Here is a 13411-nt window from a genome sequence, read left to right on the forward strand (position 1 = left end):
AATATAGATCTGCAATTATATTTTACAGATCTTGCACCAAAACATACAAATCTGATCTGCAACTCACCGCCCCCGAAGTCCTGCAAAAAATTAAAAAAATTCTCCACTTTTGTGCCCAAGAAAGTGCTCTGATACCACTTCTTGTAGATCTAACCCAAGAATATTATAGATCAGATACGAAAATATAAAATAATGCAAATAAACCAAAAAATAATATGAAATGATTCTTTATAGATCAAACCCTTAAGGTAGGGCAACACCATACATTCACTCCTTAAGGAAGGAGAACACTCCACAAGCCATATGCATGTTCATACAATAATCTTTCACTATTTTCTGGGTTAGATCTACAACTATGGCCATATGCCTAACCACCTTATTTATTACTATGGCCCATCCCATTATTACATTATTACCTTGGGTACCTCCCTTGGTACCCCATATTATCCCCCCTAGGTATATAACATTCCACCCCCCTAAGCATGTTTCGTCCCCGAAACATGGGAAGAACACAAATAATAAGATCTACTCAAAAGAGTAGTCCACTGGTACCATGAACGTGCATCTAACCATCTAAGAGAAAGGTGAACCCTCGATCTCGCTGGTGCCTCGCTCGCTTGAGATGGAAGTTGACCGTGGCCGCTCTTTTGTGTTGATGTGTAATAGGTGGATCGTCGCTCCTCGCTATCCGTCATACAGGGGTTGTTGTCCTTATGGCTAATTGGTTGCCATCTTGTTGGTTGTTTTCTGGCGGGGTGATGTGGGTGATGATATGTTGAAGTTTTAACCCACGGTGTCTTTTTTTTTAATTCACCCTGCCGTGGTGCCTGTTGTGGTGTCTTCGTTTCCAATATGACTTCAACCATTGAACCCTCATCAGATGTGTCAGCACCTGTTACCTTTTCGGCTTCAGCCTTTGTTTGTGTTTGATTGTCGACCATCATCTGCTCATCATCTGATATGTCAGTCCCTGGAACTTCTTCTGCGTCAACTTCTGTGGACTCTACCTGTTTATTGATGGAAATATCCTGTAATGTAATTTTCTTCTTTTTATACCAGAGCTTCAGGAATTTCTTTTGCACATTAATATTGACCGTACCCACAGATTCCATCCAAGGATATCCCAAAACAACATCCATGTTATCCATATCTGAAGAATAAAAGTCACAATGCAACACATACTTATCCATAGAAAACTTCAAATCTTTATAAACTTGAACATCCTCATTATCAACCTGTATGTTTTCAATGTGTTTTATTGGAACTTGCAATTTTTTTTCCAAATTAACATTGATAAAGATATGCTTACAACTAGGATTTACAGACACAACTATCTTCTCCTTTTGAATGAATCCATAAACCTGCAATAAGGAGATACCAGCAGAAAATAACCCTTTAGGTTCCTTGGTTTCCTTCTTTCCTGTAAAAATAAAATCTTTGCTAGGTTGTGTGTCTGTCTGTGTGAGCTTATCCACAAGATTAGCTTTACGGTCAAAGTGGTCCATAAGAGCTTTTGTGAATTTGTCCTAAGTCAAGGGCCTTCGACAACAACGTTGATGCCCTTGCCACCATTGCAATCTTTCAATGTCCAAGTACATTGTTCCCACACTCAGCTGAGTCTCATCATCCATGATGTAATTCAATCTAAAACATTTCTCCATTTGTGCTATCCATTTGGCTGGGTGAGAGCCATCAAATGGATATAAGTCTCTCAAATTCAGATCTAGGCGCGCCATCACAAAAAATTGGCGAAATTTTGAAATGGTCACAATTCCATCAATATTGTTCAAAATCCCTATTATAACCTGTTTCCAGAAATGGAACAATCATTATGCATCTTCCCATGTGATAGAAATCTTGACCTAGACACTAGAATTTCAGATCTGTGCTGCAACTCTCCCACCGTCACCAAAATTTCTGCAAAAAAGAGCTGATTTTAAATCAGCGATATCTCCCTCATCCGGACTCCGATTCGACTGATTTTTTTTTTGAATTTGGGTATTTTTCACAAAGAATCCAAAACTGCAATTAAATTCTATAGATCTTGCACCAATATGGCTAGATCTGTGCCGTAAACGCACGGCCCCCAAAAATGGTCTGCAACACCACTAATTTTTAGATCAGCGATATCTCCTTCATCCGGACTCCGATTCGACTGATTCTTTTTTTGAAATCGGGTATTTTTCCACATAGAGTCTAGATCTACAATTATATTTTGCAGATCTTACACAAGGACGTCCAGATCTGCGCCGCAAACTCGCTGCCCTGAAAAATTGTCTGCAACCCCACTGATTTTTAAATCAGCGATATCTCCTTCATCCGGACTCTGATTCGACCGATTTTTTTTTTGAAATCGGGTATTTTCTCACATAGAATCCAGATCTGCAATTAGATTTTATAGATATTGCACCAAAACTTACAGATCTGATCTGCAAACTCGCCGCCCCCAAAACCTTGTAAAAAATAAAAAATAAAAAATAAAAATAATAATAATTCTCCACGGTTTGCCCAAGAAAGTGCTCTGATACCACTTGTTATAGATCTAACCCAAAGATATTATGATAATAGAAATAACCCAAGAATAACAAGATAGAAATAGATAGAAATGCTTCTTTATTACTAACCCAGAAAATAGTAAAGGATTATTGAAGGATTATTGTATGAACAGGCATATGGCTTGTGGAGTGTTCTCCTTCCTTAAGGAATGAATGTATGGTGTTGCCCTACCTTAAGGGTTTGATCTATAAAGAATCATTTCATATTATTTTTGGGTTTATTTGCATTATCTTATATTTTCGTATCTGATCTATAATATTCTTGGGTTAGATCTACAAGAAGTGGTATCAGAGCACTTTCTTGGGCACAAAAGCAAGTATCGGAGCTACAACACAAGTACATTCCTACTGAATTGTATCTTATGTGTGAGACTCAAGTTGAGCTCACTGTTGTAAAAACTCTGCTTTTGAAAACATAATAGAGAGGCCACCACTAAAGGCTAGACTGAGAGACGTAGCCCAGGAGTGTTGGGTGAACTCCTTATTAAACTTGTTGTGTTTACATGTTTGCTTGTTATGTTTTCTCTAACTGCTTCAGTGCCTGTGTATTTTTCAATCTTATCAATCCATTGCATAAAATAACATAGGCACACCCATTAACATGAGTCTGTAATACCTTAATTGTTTGTCTTATATCGATTTCAGATCAACCTCATACACTTGTGGTTGTTGCATATAAATCTCTTCCTCCAAATCCCCATGGAGAAAGGTTGTCTTTACACCTAACTATTCAAGATGAAAATATTTTATTTCCACTAGACTTAAAATATTGTTGATTGAAGTCATTTTATCAATAGGAGAAAATATTTCATCAAAGTATATACCTTTCTTTTGTGCAAACTCCTTCACAACAAGTCTAACATTATATCTCTTTTTCCTCCATCTTCTTCCTTAAATATGTAAACCCATTTATTTTGCAATGTTTTACCTGCAGGAAACCTAACTAAGTCCCAAGTCTGGTTATGTACCAAGGAGTTCGTCTCTTCTTTCATGGCTTGCTCCCACTTCTTCATGGTTTCTACTTGCATTGCTCCTTCTATCCTTCTAGTTCACTAAAATCAGTCAACAGTACAAAATATACTGAAGGAGATTATCATTTAGGGGGTCTAGTTAACTAGATGGATCTTATAATAGAACTTGCGAGAGTTTGAGGTGTCTTATGTTGTTGATGTTGTTGTTCATTATGATTTTCTGGCACCCTTGATTTTTCTTTTCTTTTTTTTGATCTCATCAAGTTTTGTTATTTTGTGTTTTCATTTTCCTGTTTCTTTATCTACAACTAATATTTGTATAAGACCATTTAATTGAATACCAAACTTCTAATTCTGATGATTTTATGGCTTTCATAATCATATAAGTGATAACCAAAATCATTAACACCATATCCATTAAAGGTACACTTCTTTGATTTTTCCTCAAGCTTTGTTACAACCCCTAGTTTATTTTCCATGTAAATAAAATAAGACCAAGGTCATGGGACATGTGCTCCAAGCACTTTAGTAGGCATCACTTGTGATTATATTAGTGGCTATGGAAATTTGCAAAGACATGGCAAAGGAAAAGAGGCAATAATTGACATTTATTTATGAAAATAAAGGAAAATAGGAGAAAAGGAAGGTGAAGAGACACAAATGTGTATGCTAAGGAAATCAGAGGAAAAATGAAGTAAAATGAAGAAAATAGAGGCATCAATGATAAAAAGGCTTATGAAGATCAATTCACAACTTTTTTCAGTTCAATTTTGGCTCTCTCATTTTATTCTCTCATTCTCTCATACTCTTGCACACTTAGAGAAATCTTGGAGTATTCTTGGAGCACTCTAGTATTCACTTGGATTGGAGAAAGAAGGCAAAGGAAAGTAGGGAAGCACAAGGAAACAGTTGGATCTCCTTGCAACTAACAGGTTGCACATGTGATTTCCTTATTGGTTCCTAGATGCATGGTATATGCATGTGAGTCTTTGGTTATGTGTTGTCATTGACATGGATATTGACCTGGATTGATAGAGGTTTCAACCTTGACTTGCCATTTCTTGGATAGCCATGGTTTTTATGATTGGTGTTTGTGTTCCTTATGGTTGTGGGTTGGAACAAATGCTTTGGAAGCCCTGGAACAACTTGGGTTGAGTTACTAGTTATTAGAGCTATTGGTTGGGACAAGCACTTTGGAGCCCTTGGTGGGTTGATTTACTAGTCCCTGGAGCCGCAGTTGGAACAAATTCTCTAGAGACCTGGAAGGCTATGGATTGAGTTACTAGTTCTTGGAGCCCTAACAACTTGGGTAGAGACCGATATAGTCTATTTTAGTGATTTCTAGACCATAGAGCTGGAATCATTGTGGTTTAAGGTTGACATGGTTTGGCCTATGGAAGCTCTGGTTTGGTTTTAATTTAGATTATTCCATAAGATCCCACAATCATGCTTAGAATATGGCATGGGGGTGATTCGTTGAAAGAGAGATTTGGTTCAACCCAATCTATGGTCGAGTGGTATGTGGAATTCCCTAACTTGGTTGGAATTTTCACATGTTAATATGACACATTTTCCTATTGTGATCTATGAACATTTTATTGTGTTAAGTTTAGGTATGTTCTATGCTAGAGCAATTTATTTAAATTTTCATAGTTAGCAACCACATCAGCATTAAGATAAACTGCAGATAGAACATAACTATAAATCGCAAAAGACAAGCCAAGGCAAGAGGACACAAGATATGGCATGAGCCAGGGACAAACCCCACAATGTGTGGGGAAACCCTTTGATCAAATCTTCTTTTATCTTCAAAGTTCAGCAGAGAAAGAGAGAGAGAGAGAGAGAGTACATTTACAACAGAAGTCAACACTTTGACTTATCTAGATCTAGCGTAGATCATTTTGTATAATGATGAGATCAGTTGAAGACATTCTGCTTCAATTGATTCTCAATGTGACTGCTTCACCTATCATCATTCTGCATCTCGTCCATTTGCTGTACCTTACAGTGTACTACACCATGCTGCACTAATCATGATAATCATCCTGCTTCATGCTGCCCATGCTTATGATTTCACTCATCATGGTGTTGTCCATGGTCCATGTATCATTGTGCTATCCATGCACATTAAATCATCGTTGCGTCCTTATGATAATACACCCTTCTGCCTGCATGGATATTTATTGCCATAACTTGCATATATATACCTTCCCATGTATATATGTTGTACTGCAGATTTGCCTACGTATATGAGCATAGGTCAGAATATATGAGTCTTCATATACCGTATATCACTGTCCATATATATATACATCATGTAACTTGAATCACCCCAACGTATATATATTGCTGCTCATCATCCAGCATTTATGTTACAACCCAATGACCAGCATTTACATTCATCATAAATATGACTATGTTCATAATGATTATGACCCGTATCTCTTTGCGTTCCATAAATATAATCGCGTCCATAATGAATACGCCCCGTATCTTTGCATTCCATGCATTATAAATATAATTGCATGAATATGATCCATATATCGATAGGGCCGTCCACATGGGTTTTCTTTGCTGCGTATTGCTATCTGCATATGACTATAGCTAGGTTTATCCATGCGGCTTCATATACCTGCTCCCAAGTTCTGTTCCTCATTCCTTCCAGTATATACCTGTAGCGATTATAATCACTGTGGTGATAACCATGTTGAGATTGTGTAGTCTTGATAAGTTGCAGATCATTGATTGTGTATTTAAGGTGTATTTGATCCCATCGACTTCTATCGATGATGGTATTGGTACAAATCCGCTCTGAAGTTTTTTCCTGCTTTACCAGACCCCATTGATCTTGCTCTTGACATGTGTCGAGCTTCTATTTCAAATGGCATTGCAGCATGTATTAGTTTGGGTAAGGAAAATACAAACTTTCCTGTATCCCGATGTGATTGTGGGTGGATGTCGTTTCTGTATAAAACAGCAAAACCTGATATATGGAATGGAGCTTGAGATTTGATTGCGTTTGGAGTTTTGTATAGCATCCATGGTAGACCGAATGAAGAGCCTTTCCTTGCTGCGTATAGGCTTCTCCTCCATGGTTGTGATTAGATTTAGAGCAAGCATATCAGACTTGTGGACAGCGTAGATCATCTGTGTATTTGTGACTGCGTTGGATGAGTCTTCATTGACTGCATTGAAAGAGTCTCCTTGTCCCTGTGTTGGATCAGCATACGTTGGCTAGGGCATCATCAAACTAGGGCAGCGTATTCCTTTTGTGACTCTCCTTCTCAAAACCCAAGACGTGGAGAGGAGATCACATCAAGAATACATGTGAAAAATGATAACAAATCCTCATCTATTTATACCAAAACGAGGATGATGAATAGACACATCGGTTGGGCTTCTAGAGCCTACATAAGAGCTGGTCAGCTTGATAATAATTACATAAACAAAATAAATTCATATCTCCATAAATACTTATCGGAATCGGATGATCTTTGGATCAATCCTACACCTCTCGACGAGAGGGATCCAATAAAAATATCAGCTGCCATAAATAAACCGACCCACATGGAGTTTGGCCCTAGTTGCCAATTTAACACTCCCTCTCAACTAGGGAGAACTCCATCCGCTGATCCATATGTACGACTGTACTATCTCTGCCATTAGTGCCTTGCACTACTCTGCCTAGCTCTGCTCAGCTCTGCTGGCTTTGCTCTGCTCTGCTCAGCTCTGCTGGCTCTGCTCTGCTCTGCTCAGCGCTGCTGGCTCTGCTAGCTCTGCTCTGCTCAGCGCTGCTGGCTCTGCTAGCTCAGCTCTGCTCAGCGCTGCTGGCTCTGCTAGCTCTGCTCTGCTCAGCGCTGCTAGCTCTGCTCTGCTGAACTATGAAGAAGAAGAATTGGTCGAGAATGTCTCATACCATTCTCCATTAACCCGAAGTCAGACTCAGAGTGCGTACCACTGGTCCCAGACCAGTCTCAACCGACCCAAAGTCAACATCATAGTAGGTACCACTCCTACTACTGGTCCCAGACCAGTATCGCAGTTTCAGAGAGTGTACCACTGGTCCCAGACCAGTCTCAGTGGACCTGAAGTCAGCGTCATAGAATGTACCACTCTCATTGGTCCTAGACCAGTACTGCACTGACACTAAGTCAGTCTCGAATTATGTACCACTGGTCCCAGACTAGTCTCAGCTGACCCGAAGTCAGTGTCATAGCATGTACAACTCCTACCACTGGTCCCAGACCAGTATCGCAGGCTCAGAGAGTGTACTACTGGTCCCAGACCAGTCTCAACCGACCCGAAGTCAGCGTCATAGTATGTACGACTCTCATTGGTCCCAGACCAGTCCTGCACTGACACGAAGTCAGTCTCGGAGTATGTACTACTGGTCCCAGACCAATCTCAGCCAACCCGAAGTCAGCGTCATAGCATGTACAACTCCTACCACTAGTCCCAGACCAGTATCGCAGACTTAGAGAGTGTACTACTGGTCCCAGACCAGTATCAACCGACCCGAAGTCAGCGTCATAGTATGTATGACTCTCACTGGTCCCAGACCAGTCCTACACTGACACGAAGTCAGTCTCGGAGTATGTACCACTGGTCCCAGACCAGTCTCAGCCGACCCGAAGTCAACGTCATAGTATGTACAACTCCTACCACTGGTCCTAGACCAGTATCATTGATCCCAAATCAATGGAGGTCATCCTAGCGTAGGGAGTATGGTAGATACAACGATGCGTCCATCGGTACTACTATGGTCCCTAACTTCATTTCCCTACTCATTGATCAGATGATAGGTACTTCCCATGAGTCCCAGACTGCATGGGTAGGATGCCTCGACAAGGAGAACTTAATCAATCCTGTCCTCATAGGAGAACACATCAATCCTGCTACAATCGCCATGGAGAACACATCAATCCAGGCCGCCATGGAGAACACATCAATCCAGGCCTCACAGGAGAACTAATCATCCTGCTACACAGGAGAGCGAATCATCCTATTCCACAAGAGAGCGAATCATCTTGTCCCACAAGAGAGTGAATCATCTTGTTCCAGTGCACACCACCAGAGGAGGGTGAGTCACCCTGTGGTCGTATGTTGCTCCAGTAGAACTGCAAGCCCCCCAGAGCTCCCAGAGCTCAATGTATGCAACATGCAGGACCCTTTTACAAAGGTCTCTCGATGACTCCAAGTCGTTCGGGAAAATCACAAATTTGATCTTTCCTCGGGGCTCTGTCCTGTACATCATCTCAGTTCGATGGAGCCTCCTTGATCATCGACTTACCATATCCCAGATAAGGCAGTATTTGATGTCTATCTGCTGGAGCAATTGTCGAATACGAGATTCCTCAATAATCGAATCCCACCTCTAGTTGTCATAGAGAATCACAGTGGTATTCATCATGTGTACAAACAGCTCACTGAAGAGCTTCAACAACCAGACTGCCTCACAGAAGGCCATACTATCAGCAATGTACTCTGCCTTGGTGGTGCTCAGAGTCACCGACTTCTGCTTCTTCTCGTCCAGGATATCGAGGCAAATTGCAAAAAGAAACAGCACTGAGAAGTGCTCTAGTGATCCTCCATACTGCCTGCCCACTCATCATTCGAATAATCATGTGGTTTCATATTTCCGGCAGTGTATCTCAATTCATGAGAGATTGTGCCCTGAAGATATCTTAGAAGATTCTTGGCACCAATCTAGTGAGGCTCAACCAAATATGAGCTCACCATGCTAACTGCAACGCAGATGTCCAGACAGAGGTTCTCCAAAAACATCAACACGAATGAGTTTATGAAACTCAGAGGCATTTCCCAAATCTGGTCCGACATCATTACCATACAACTTCTGAAAGTTAAGATCCTCGAGGCAGTCACAAGCTTGCAGCTTATCTTCCCACATTCAGAATCCAACTCCCTCTATCTCCTATAAATGAGAGGGTCTGCACCTGTCAGACATAGGTGTCGGTACGAGAGGTTTATCATCCACAACCTTCGAGAAATGGTTTGAATTGGTTTCACTCCTAGTGAATCTCAGCTGCATTAGACAGCTATCAATCCTCTCATACTATGCCCGAGGTGTTTTTCTTCAATCCATAGAGGGATTTCTTCCACCTATATACATGAGATTCCTTGATCATGATTCTCAAACTCCTTGGGTTGTTCCAAACCTGTGAACCTGCTGCATGAGGGGAATGGTCCCCTTATAATATTTTCCTTCGGTACATTTCAGACATGTACCTTCATGCTTCTTTTTGAATTCAGGCATCCTAGTCACCATCTGACTCATAGACCTCCGGAGCTGAGTCAATGGACATGGTCCCCAGTGGACTTCCTGCAACTTGATACAACCCTGAACTCAAAAACATCTTTAAAAGATCTATTTTCAAACACATACCTTTCCATCGATAAGTGCCACCCTGTAACCTTTGACTTTCATTTCTGAGATGGACATCAGGTTCGATCAGGTACATAAAAGAGATTTTGGGGTTCCTTGCTTTCGTGGAAGAGTCGACCATTTCCTTGATGACCTGCATTACCAGTCATTCTTTTGATCATTGAAGATGTCCCAGGAATGATTGTTATCTTCATCAAGATATGTGTCTCTGCCATTCAGAAACTCCTTCGTATAATGGCCGAACTTATTTCAACAAGGCATCCGCCTTTTCTTCCACCCTTAGATCCGAACTTCCCAATGAAGTGATCTTAAGATGGACCATCAGAATCTTTCGCCGCGCCATTCTGATAACATTCTCTGCTTTGACTTCACCCTAGGTGAATTATGAGGAACCCATTGATCCTTCTGTCTTTTCCCAACTGCCTTCGGTGATTTCTCTTTCACTCTTGCTTGGGAATTGTATTCACCTCAGTTCTGATACCATGTTAAGTTTAGGTATGTTCTATGCTAGAGCAATTTATTTAAATTTTCATAGTTTGAAATCACATCAGCATTAAGATAACTTGCAGATAGAACATAACTATAAATCACAGAAGACAAGCCAAGGCAAGAGGACACAAGATATGGCACAAGCCAGGGACAAACCCCACAATGTGTGGGGAAACCCTTTGATCAAATCTTCTTTTATCTTCAAAGTTCAGCAGAGAAAGAGAGAGAGAGAGAGAGAGTACATTTACAACAGAAGTCAACACTTTGACTTATCTAGATCTAGCGTAGATCATTTTGTATAATGATGAGATCAGTTGAAGACATTCTGCTTCAATTGATTCTCAAGGTGACTCCTTCACCTATCATCATTCTGCATCTTGTCCATTTGCTGTACCTTACAGTGTACTGCACCACGCTGCACTAATCATGATAATCATCCTGCTTCATGCTGCCCATGCATATGATTGCACTCATCATGGTGTTTTCCATGGTCCATGTATCAGTGTGCTATCCATGCACATTAAATCATAGCTACGTCCTTATGATAATACGCCCTTCTGCCTGCATGTATATTTATTGCCATAACTTGCATATATATACCTTCCCATGTATATATGTTGTACTGCAGATTTGCCTACGTATATGAGCATAGGTCAGAATATATGAGTCTTCATATACCGTATATCACTGTCCATATATATATACATCATGTAACTTGAATCACCCCAATGTATATATATTGTTGCTCATCATCCAGCATTTATGTTACAACCCAATGACCAGCATTTACATTCATCATAAATATGACTATGTTCTAATGATTATGACCCGTATCTCTCTGCATTCCATAAATATAATTGCATCCATAATGAATACGCCCCGTATCTTTGCATTCCATGCATTATAAATATAATTGCATGAATATGCTCCATATATCGATAGGGCCGTCCACGTGGGTTTTCTTTGCTGCGTATTGCTATCTGCATATGACTGTAGCTAGGTTTATCCATGCAGCTTCATATACCTGCTCCCAAGTTTTGTTCCTCATTCCTTCCAGTATATACCTGTAGCGATTATAATCATTGTGGTGATAACCACGTTGAGATTGTGCAGTCTTGATAAGTTGCAGATCATTGATTGTGTATTTAGGGTGTATTTGATCCCATCGACTTCTATCGATGATGGTATTGGTACAGATCCGCTCCGAAGTCTTTTCCTGCTTTACCGGACCCCATTGATCTTGCTCTTGACATGTGTCGAGCTTCTATTTCAAATGGCGCTGCAGCATGTATCAGTTTGCGTAAGGAAAATACAAACTTTCCTGTATCCCGATGTGATTGTGGGTGGATGTCGTTTCTGTATAAACCAACAAAACCTGATATATGGAATGGAGCTTGAGATTTGATTGTGTTTGGAGGTTTGTATAGCATCCATGGTAGACTGAATGAAGATCCTTTCCTTGCTGCATATAGGCTTCTCCTCCATGGTTGTGATTAGATTTAGAGCAAGCATATCAGACTTGTGGACAGTGTAGATCATCTGTGTATTTGTGACTGCGTTGGATGAGTCTTCATTGACTGCGTTGAAAGAGTCTCCTTGTCCCTGTGTTGGATCAGCATACATTGGCTAGGGCATCATCAAACTAGGGTAGCGTATTCCTTTTGTAACTCTCCTTCTCAAAACCCAAGACGTGGAGAGGAGATCACATCAAGAATACATGTGAAAAATGATAACAAATCCTCATCTATTTATACGAAAACGAGGATGATGAATAGACACATCGGTTGGGCTTCTAGAGCCTACATAAGAGCTGGTCGGCTTGATAATAATTACATAAACAAAATAAATTCATATCTCCATAAATACTTATCGGAATCGGATGATCTTTGGATCAATCCTACACCTCTCGACGAGAGGGATCCTATAAAAATATCAATTGCCATAAATAAACCGACCCACATGGATTTTGGCCCTAGTTTCCAATTTAACATATTGATTATGATGACGATGTTAGGGTTGATTATGGTTTCTATGTTGGTTCTTTGATGGTTATATGATGTATTCTATTTATGGCTCTTTTCATGTTTTGATAAGTTATCGAATGGTTAATGAATGTATAGACTACCAAGTGTTATTGTGGCTAGCTAGACAGGGATTGGAGACTTCTTGGAGATTCTTAGATGAATACCATCAGTTTATGATCAGATATGCATTCATGACCTCTAGCTTACATGTATGCCATATGTTTGATGAAATGTCTAGTGTGTTCTAGGCAGTCGCGACCAAGTTTTTTATTCAAGTTTGAATGTTTAGAATTTACATCAAGTTAAATCTGATTATGGAAAGTTACAGGAATTTTTGGGCAGTGGTCTAGGGACTAGCCTAGAAAATTGGCTCAAATCTTTAGACCGCTGACACAAATAGGGGAAATTAGGCCATAACTGCATGGAAGTAGGACTATGTGTGATGCAGGAAAGTGTTCCCTCCATGGACAGAGGCAACCCCTCTAGCCCTAGAGTGGGTCTAGTCACAACAAGGACAAAACAAAAATTTATTCCCTTAAATAGTCATCATTGGAGGCCTACCTCAAACCAGTGGTCGATGAAGTTCCGTTGCGTTGCTCCAGCTTCCACTTTCTTCTCCTTAACAAGCGATCAACCTAAAACACCACAAAGAAAGAACAGAGCATGTGACCAAGGAAAACAATGATCTATTTACTCATAAAGTCAAGAAGTCATGAGCTATCAAGTAAATTACATACAAGACATAGGAAATCATCATTGATTGTATTAATAGTAAATCAAGAGCAAAGCTTACAACCAAGTCTTGACGTTGCAAGCCTTCTCAGAGGGTCCAACCAGTGTGTTTCTTCAAGCATTCACTCTCAAAGATGGGTCTCCCAAATAGCAATATATATATCTCTCTCATTCACAAGCTTTAACACAAGGTTAAGGGCACTCCACACCTTCTTGCAAACTATAAAGCAATCCCAC

Source organism: Pinus tabuliformis, chromosome 6, assembly GCF_031772625.1.
Source record: "Pinus tabuliformis cultivar Carrire ecotype Pingquan chromosome 6, CPIR1, whole genome shotgun sequence".
Lineage (NCBI taxonomy): Eukaryota > Viridiplantae > Streptophyta > Pinopsida > Pinales > Pinaceae > Pinus > Pinus tabuliformis.